Raw genomic sequence first — 7,346 nt, forward strand, 5'->3', positions numbered from 1 at the left:
GGAAGGCGTGTGAGGGTGAGGTGGGGCGGACGGGGAACAAGTCATACTTACCTGGCAGGGGAGATACCATGATCACGAAGGTGGTTTTCCCAGGGCGAGGCTTATCCATTGCACTCCGGATGTGCTGACCCCTGCGATTTCCCCAAATGTGGGAAACTCGACTGCATAATTTGTGGTAGTGGGGGACTGCGTTCGCGCTTTCCCCTGTTCATTTCAGTTTGAAAGATAGATTGTTTATGAGGCTTTTAAGCATTTTCAGTTATTGTGGAAGTATATTGTTTTGTTGGGGGTTTTTTGAATGGAGTTTTTTTTTTTTTTTTTCAGAATTTGTAAGGGTTTTGGTAGTTGTGGTTTTTGTTATTTGGGCGTGGGTTGGCATTCTAGTGTCACCGGAAATCTAGCTTTGTTCACATGGTTTTTTATACAACTGTTTTTCGTAACAAGGTCTGAAGAAACGTTTGTGGTTTTTTCTCGGGGGCGGGGGCGCTATTATTACTTCCAAGTGTGAGGTAGAAGCTGGTTGCAACTTTTAAGTTTTTGTCTCAGCTCTTATGCAAAGAAAGGGGCCTAGATACCCGGATCGTGCATAGAGTCCACGCAAGTCAGAACCACAGACCCGAATTTTGGCTGAATGCTTTGTGATCCTCCCAGGAACATGCAATAGAGAGTCTTGGGAGTGAACGGTGACCAGTTTTTCATCTGCTTATTTAGTGAGAGGTGCAACTAGACTGTCTTCCTATCTCCTGTCCTTTAAATATCTAATTTTGCCTCAGATTTCATTTTTTAAGCATTAGTTGCCTTGCTTGATGTCTTGCTTTTACACCTTACAACCATTACTAGCCAATTCCCAAGATAGCACCCACCCATCCTTCTAAAGCTGCTTTGCTTCTTCGTATTTCTGGCTTCGGTTTCCTCTTCCTCCCACCTCTTCTCTCGGGCTCTCTCTTAATACCTTCATATACAAAAAAACAGTAGCTCTCTCTCAACTTCCAATTTGCACCTGACACGGTTCAGTAGCCTGGCCCTGGAAAATGGGGACAATGATGTGAGATGGGCCTGTTGAAAGGAGTCAGTGAGTAAGCACATTTAAATTTGTAGACAATGCCTGGGACATGGCACTTGGCGTATATTCATTGACTGGTAGGTCTTGTATTTGGGGCGAAACACTGAATAAAGACTGGATGTGATGAAAACCGATTTTATTTAAGTTACACCAGTGATACTTTTCAGTGGCTGTGGACCCTCCCAGGGAGAGTGAAGTAACGCTTTCTGACCAACTGTAATCTGGGCTGGGAGCATCTCGGAGTTCATTAGCTCAGCTGATCAGCTCAGTAAAAGCGGAATAAGGATTCAAGTCCTTGCTTCAAAAATACGCCAGTGTACTTCCAGTTTAGGTCTCTGAACCATCGACCTCAGAACCAAAACCACCTCCAGTGACTGAGCAGCCGCATCACAACCTGCCTCACAAGACAATGGGTGCAGTTACAGGACGCGCGGCGGGACGCCCCTCGCGGTGCAGGATGTAGTGGCCGCAGCCGCCGCCTCTCACCCCGAGACCCGAGGGGGACCCCGACGAGCGGCGGCACTGGCCCGGTGCCCCGGCTGTGGCCGCAGTGTCGGGGCCGGGGAGGGGGGCCGCCACTCTGAGACGCGGGCTTCTCGTTCCCCGGTTCCTGAGGAGGAGGCGGCGGCGGAGCGCGGGGGACGCGGCTGCGAGGCGCCCACCGGGGGGCGGGAGGGGCGCGCGACGCCCCCGGAGTTTCCCTCCCCGGGACGGGGACCAGCGGGAGCGGGAAGGCAGTGCCACTTGAAGAGTAAAAAATCACCCTATCCCGGTTAAAGGGAAAGGTCCCACCGAGATTTGAACTCGGATCGCTGGATTCAGAGTCCAGAGTGCTCACCATTACACCATGGAACCCCTACAGAAGCGATGTGCCATCCCTCGCCAGAGGTGTCTAAGTACAGATTCGGCATCCATATGCCCACCAATAATCCCAAGTATTTTTTCTACTGACCTGACAAGACGACTACAGTTGACCTGCGTGGGTGGTCATCCATCTTGCTTTCTCTCTGTTCCCCTCCTTAGGTTGACTTCTATCATGTCACTTCCACCTCAGAAAATAAGGTAAATCCACTCTGGGCCTAGGGTTAGGGAAGAGCTCGTAAACCACATATTCTGCCCCGGTTTGATCCAGAGTTTCCTGTCCAGAGGTGAAATTTCTGCAAATAGTACAGTTACTTTCCTTTTCCTTGCCTTCACACTTTTCCCATTGCCCAGAGAAGACAGATGATTGTCAGGGCAAGACTTGGGACTTCCTGGGTCCCTTGGCCACATAGCACCCATCACACTCCAAAGCCACCACCGACTCCTACATGTAATATGTAAAGGTGTGTCAGCAGTGGAGTGGGATTGGGAGGCAGGGGAATTTTCCTTTTCTTTTTCATACACTTCTGGGTTTTCTTGTTGCTGTTGTTGTAAGCTTTTCTTATCTTTCTGTATTTGTTAGATCTACAATACGAAGTAATCAGCCATGTTTAACGTTTACATCAAACACTCAGACAAACCAAAACAAACTCACTTGCATTGACTCAAAATCAGCCGCATACCATTGAAGCCACAAGGCAGGGCTCTGACTCGTAGACAGTCACAGACTGTTTTCTGAGAGTTTGGCCAAGTCAATTCCATTCCAATTTCTCAATATATCATGACCTGGAAACTGCATGCTTTAAAAAAAAAAAAAACATATACCAATGTACCACCCAAGAGCACCCAGTACTGTGCCACAGGGTATGTGTACCAAGGTGTCTTACAGTGTGTACACTACTTATGTACACAAAATACCACCACACTAAATATTTACACATAATAGATACAAATCCACATCACATCTCAAAATAACAATCTGTATTTCATTTCCCCTTCTTTATTTTATCCCAAAATCATTCCTTCCCTTACTCAATACACAGAATAGAAAAAATTGACATTGAAAGAAATAAGCCGCTGGCTGAAAAACAAAGTCAGAAAGTTGCCTAGTGCTCTGGAAGAGGTATTTTTTTTTTTTAAGATTTTATTTATTTATTTGAGAGAGAGAGAATGAGAGAGAGCACATGAGAGGGGGGAGGGTCAGAGGGAGAAGCAGGCTCCCCGCGGAGCAGGGAGCCCGATGCGGGACTCGATTCAGGGACTCCAGGATCATGACCTGAGCCAAAGGCAGTCGCTTAACCAACTGAGCCACCCAGGCGCCCTGGAAGAGGTATTTTATTCCTAGAGACTGGATGAGGCTTGAATGGAGGAAGGAGACAAAGGGGGCTATTTTATTATGAAGAAGATGTTCTCAAAGTTTGAGAAGATGAAACTTCCTCTGGAAAATGAAAAAGTTGAACAGTAACTAACATCACAAACCATTCCTCCAGGAGAACTTTAAGTGAGTCAAGGTTTATGACTGCAAGGAACAGAAATGGACTCTGGCTGATTTCAAAAGAAAAGAAATCTGTTGAAAGGATGTTGAGAGATCACAGAAGGGCTGGGAAACCCAGAGAACCAGGCTCTGACAAGGAGCAGGGAGAGAAACAAATGACATTGGAAACTGTGACGGGTGGAGAGACTGTCCTTGTGGGGTCTGAGAGCCCAAGGTGAGGATATGTGAGAGGTGGGGATGTGTGTGTAAGGGGGTGCTGTCATGAATAGAACGACCCCGGGAATGTAAGTCCTCCTCCTCCTCTATCTGCTCCTCCTGCCCCTTCTCTCTACTCCTCCTCCCATTCTGCTGCTGCACCTCTTATCTCTCCCATCTTCCTCACTCTCTTTCTCCTCAGCCCCTTGTCCCAGCCCGTGTCAGCCCCTTATCGGAGCTGACCTATACCTGGAAGCAAGTGTTAGCAGGGTTTCTTGCTCCAACATCAACAGTAGGTGACTTTTATTTCAAATGAGAGAAGTGACCGGGTTTTGTGTCTGTGGTGGCCGATCCTGCTCTGCATGTCTGCACCACTGAGGCAACCTGGAGTCTCTTGCCCTGCCCTGTACAAGTTGGAGATTGGAGTTATGTTAGGTCAGATTTTTCCAGAGGCAGTAAGAACCCTTGGCAGAGGCCTGAGAAAAACAACTGATGGAGTCCCTGGGTGGCTCAGTTGGTTAAGCATCTTCCTTTGACTCAGGTCATGATCCCAGAGTCCTGGGATCGAGCCCCAAGTTGGGCGCCCTACTCAGCAGGGAGTCTGCTTCTCCCTCTGCCCCTTTACCCCTCTCTTGAATAAATAAATAAATAAAATCTTAAAAAAAAAACCCTGAAAAACAGGCAAAAACTCAAATTTATATATGAGCCTCTGAGACTAAGCTGTCATGATAGCCCACACTTGGCTTTTAAGAAATGGTAAAAAAGATTCAGTTATTTCCTCCTTCACAACTTTTATGGCTGCCGTCTTTCCTTTTCATTATCTGCCAGAGATGAAATGGTTCATGTGTATGTCCCTCCTTGGAGAGGTTTACCAGGCTTTGGACTTGGGTCTACCCAGTGGTCTTGCAATCTCAGCTCTCTGGTGGGCTCAAGACAGGCATGATCTGGTAGATCATCCAGCTTTATCTTGTTGTCCAAGTGGAAAATACTTTCTCTTACAACTTTCTATCTCTTAAGCACACGTGGAATTACATTTCTGTTTTATGAAATCTTTATCTTTTCATCTGCTTCTGGACTAATTTCCCTTTAGTACACCACATCAATTCCTTTAACTGATGACAACTACTCATGAGGCCTTTAGGTGGGGATGATGAGCACCTTGAAGATCCCTGCAAATTAACATAGGCCTATATATTTAGTGCTGAACAGAAACCTTCCTTCAGGCCACTTGAAACTTACAATGATCATCGACAGCGATAGCTGAGTTTTTGTAATGGGGCTCTTTCTCCTTAGTTACCATACTTATCTCTGTACAAGTTGGAGATCGGGGTTATATTAGGTCAGATTTTCCAGAGGCAGTTAAGAGTTGTTGGGATTCCAGTTTGTGATCAAATCAGGACAAGCAGAATGAAGAGGACATTCTGGATATAGAAAAAAGACAAACAGACATAATGTTACGTCTCTTTATCACCCTTAGATGAGACATAATATTACACCACATCTTTATCACCCTTAGAATGGTACTCTCAGTGGTAGTTGAAATACTTGTTTCTCCAAGCATGTGAGGTGAAAGTTGGAAAAACTGGCTTAATTGCTTAAATGATTGTGTACTCAGATCGAACCTGAGGGTACCTCAAGTGCAAACTTCATTGAAAAAGATTCTAAGATCTGAAGGTGATGAGAGGATGCAATTATGAAACTTTGTATCTTTCCCACCTTCCAATTTTTTTTCCCCATTTTGCCTGATTTTGTGGCCCTGGGCCCGGGCTTAAGTATACATGTAACTAAGGAAGGCAATGTCAATGCAAAAGACATGATATTCATATCATGAGATTGGAGAGTGCTTATTCCAGAATGTACTTTCACTTCCCATTATGTAGCCAGATTGAGTGAATGCAACCTGATTACTAAGTGTTGTATTAGTCTGCTTGGGCTGCAATAACAAGATACCACAGGTTGGGTGGCTTAAACAACAGACACTTATTTTCTCACGGTTTTGGAGGCCAGAAGACCAGAGTTGGCTTCTGATGAGACTTCTTTCTGGCATTTGGAGAAGGCTGCCTTCTCACTGTGTCCTTGAATGGCCTTTTCTCTGTGCATGGAGAGAGATCTCTGGTGTCTCTTCCTCTTCTTATATGGACACCAGTTCTATTAGATTAGGGCCCCATTCTTATTACCTCATTTAACCATAATTACCTCCTTAAAGGCCCTACCTCCAAATACAGTGACATTGAGGGTTAGGGCTTCAACGTAAGAATTCAGGGTGAGGGTCGGGAGCACAATTCAGTCCATAACACCAAACAACAGGGCCAGTCCTATGATTCTTTACCTGTCAAATCCTATGACACTTGCCCAATGATGGGGCTAAGTGTTAGCAAGGCTGCTGATATTGCTGGTTCTATGATTAGAAGAGTACACCTGAGTTGGAACGCATGGCCATACAGAAAAGAGTGTAGGTCAAACAATAGAGCGAAAGGCTGCAGGGACAGGAAGGAAAAGTTTTGTTAGGGTCACTAGAGGTACTAGTGAATGATACCACTCCTATTTCTACCCTTTGTTGGCTGGACCCTTGAATCCTGACTATGGGAGAAACAGCACCACATATTGGATACCAATGCAGAGCATATACAGCCTCCTGGAAAATCTTGCTCAGCCCTTCAAGGTATTGCAACCCAGTTGGCACTGTAACTGAGTCTTCCGAAGGCCGTTCCAGTGGTGTCCCCCACCACCGGCTTCCGGATGGTGGGGATCATGGTCAGACTAGAGAATTCCACAAGCGTGGGCTCACTTTATATTCTGTGGAATGACTTCCTTGATCAGAAGTGTACTAGTCTGCTTGGGCTGTCCTAATAAAATACCATAGACAGGTGGCTTAAACAACAAAAATTTATTTTTTCACAGCTCTGGAGGCTAGAAATCCAACATCATGGTGCTAGTAGGGTTGGTTTTGGGTGAAGACTCTTCCTGAGCTGCCTTTTCTCTGTGCATAGGTGTGCACATGCACGCATGCACACACACGCATGCATACACACACATGCACACACATACGCACACACAAAAAGCTAGCTCTTGGTGTCTCTTCCTCTTCTTACAAGGACACCAGTCTTATTGGATTAGGGCCTCACCGGACCTCATATAACCTTAGTTACCTCCTTAAAGGCCCTATCTTCAAGCAGTCACATTGGGAGTTAGGCACGCACATATGACTTTGGTGGTCGGGGAGGCATGCGGGATCGAGCCCCGCATCAGACTCCCTGCTCAGCCAGGAGCCTGCCTCTCCCTCTCCCGCTCCCCCCTGCTTGTGTTCCCTCTCTAGCTGTCTCTCTCTGTGTCAAATAAATAAATCTTTTAAAAAAAAAAAAGAGAGAGAGTGCAGTGAAATAATTAAAGTGTTGTAAGAAAATCCCTACCAACTAGAATTCTGTATCCTGTAAGTGTCCTTCAAAAGTTAAGGAGAAATAAAGACACTTAGACAAACAAAAATTGGGGAACTTGTTGCCAGTAAATCTACCTTGCAAGAAATGTTAAAAGTTCTTCAGAGAAGAATATGGCATAGGTCAGAAACTCGTATCTGCATAAAGAAAGGAACAACATTAGAAAGAACAGAATGAGAAAGAATAAATGAAAATAAAATGAGAAAGAATAAATGAAAATAAATAAAATCTTTTATTTTTCTTATTGTTAATTGATCTAACAGATAACAATTTGTTCAAAATTATAATATAGCAGGGC

The 7,346-nt window shown here is 45.2% G+C and overlaps 2 non-coding genes across 2 annotated transcripts; one reads left to right on the forward strand and one right to left on the reverse strand.

Moving 5' to 3' along the window:
* Positions 1 to 43: 43 nt before the first annotated feature.
* Positions 44 to 207, forward strand: LOC115936941 (U1 spliceosomal RNA). Its single transcript, XR_004072306.1, has one exon. It is a non-coding gene; the product is annotated as a U1 spliceosomal RNA (small nuclear RNA).
* Positions 208 to 1,846: 1,639 nt separating this feature from the next.
* TRNAQ-CUG (transfer RNA glutamine (anticodon CUG)) lies at positions 1,847 to 1,918 on the reverse strand. The gene has a single exon. It is a non-coding gene; the product is annotated as a tRNA-Gln (tRNA).
* Between the last annotated feature and the right edge of the window lie 5,428 nt (positions 1,919 to 7,346).

This window comes from Leptonychotes weddellii, unplaced genomic scaffold (genome assembly GCF_054177405.1).
Source record: "Leptonychotes weddellii isolate Sample4059 unplaced genomic scaffold, ASM5417740v2 HiC_scaffold_4020, whole genome shotgun sequence".
Taxonomy (NCBI): Eukaryota; Metazoa; Chordata; class Mammalia; order Carnivora; family Phocidae; genus Leptonychotes; species Leptonychotes weddellii.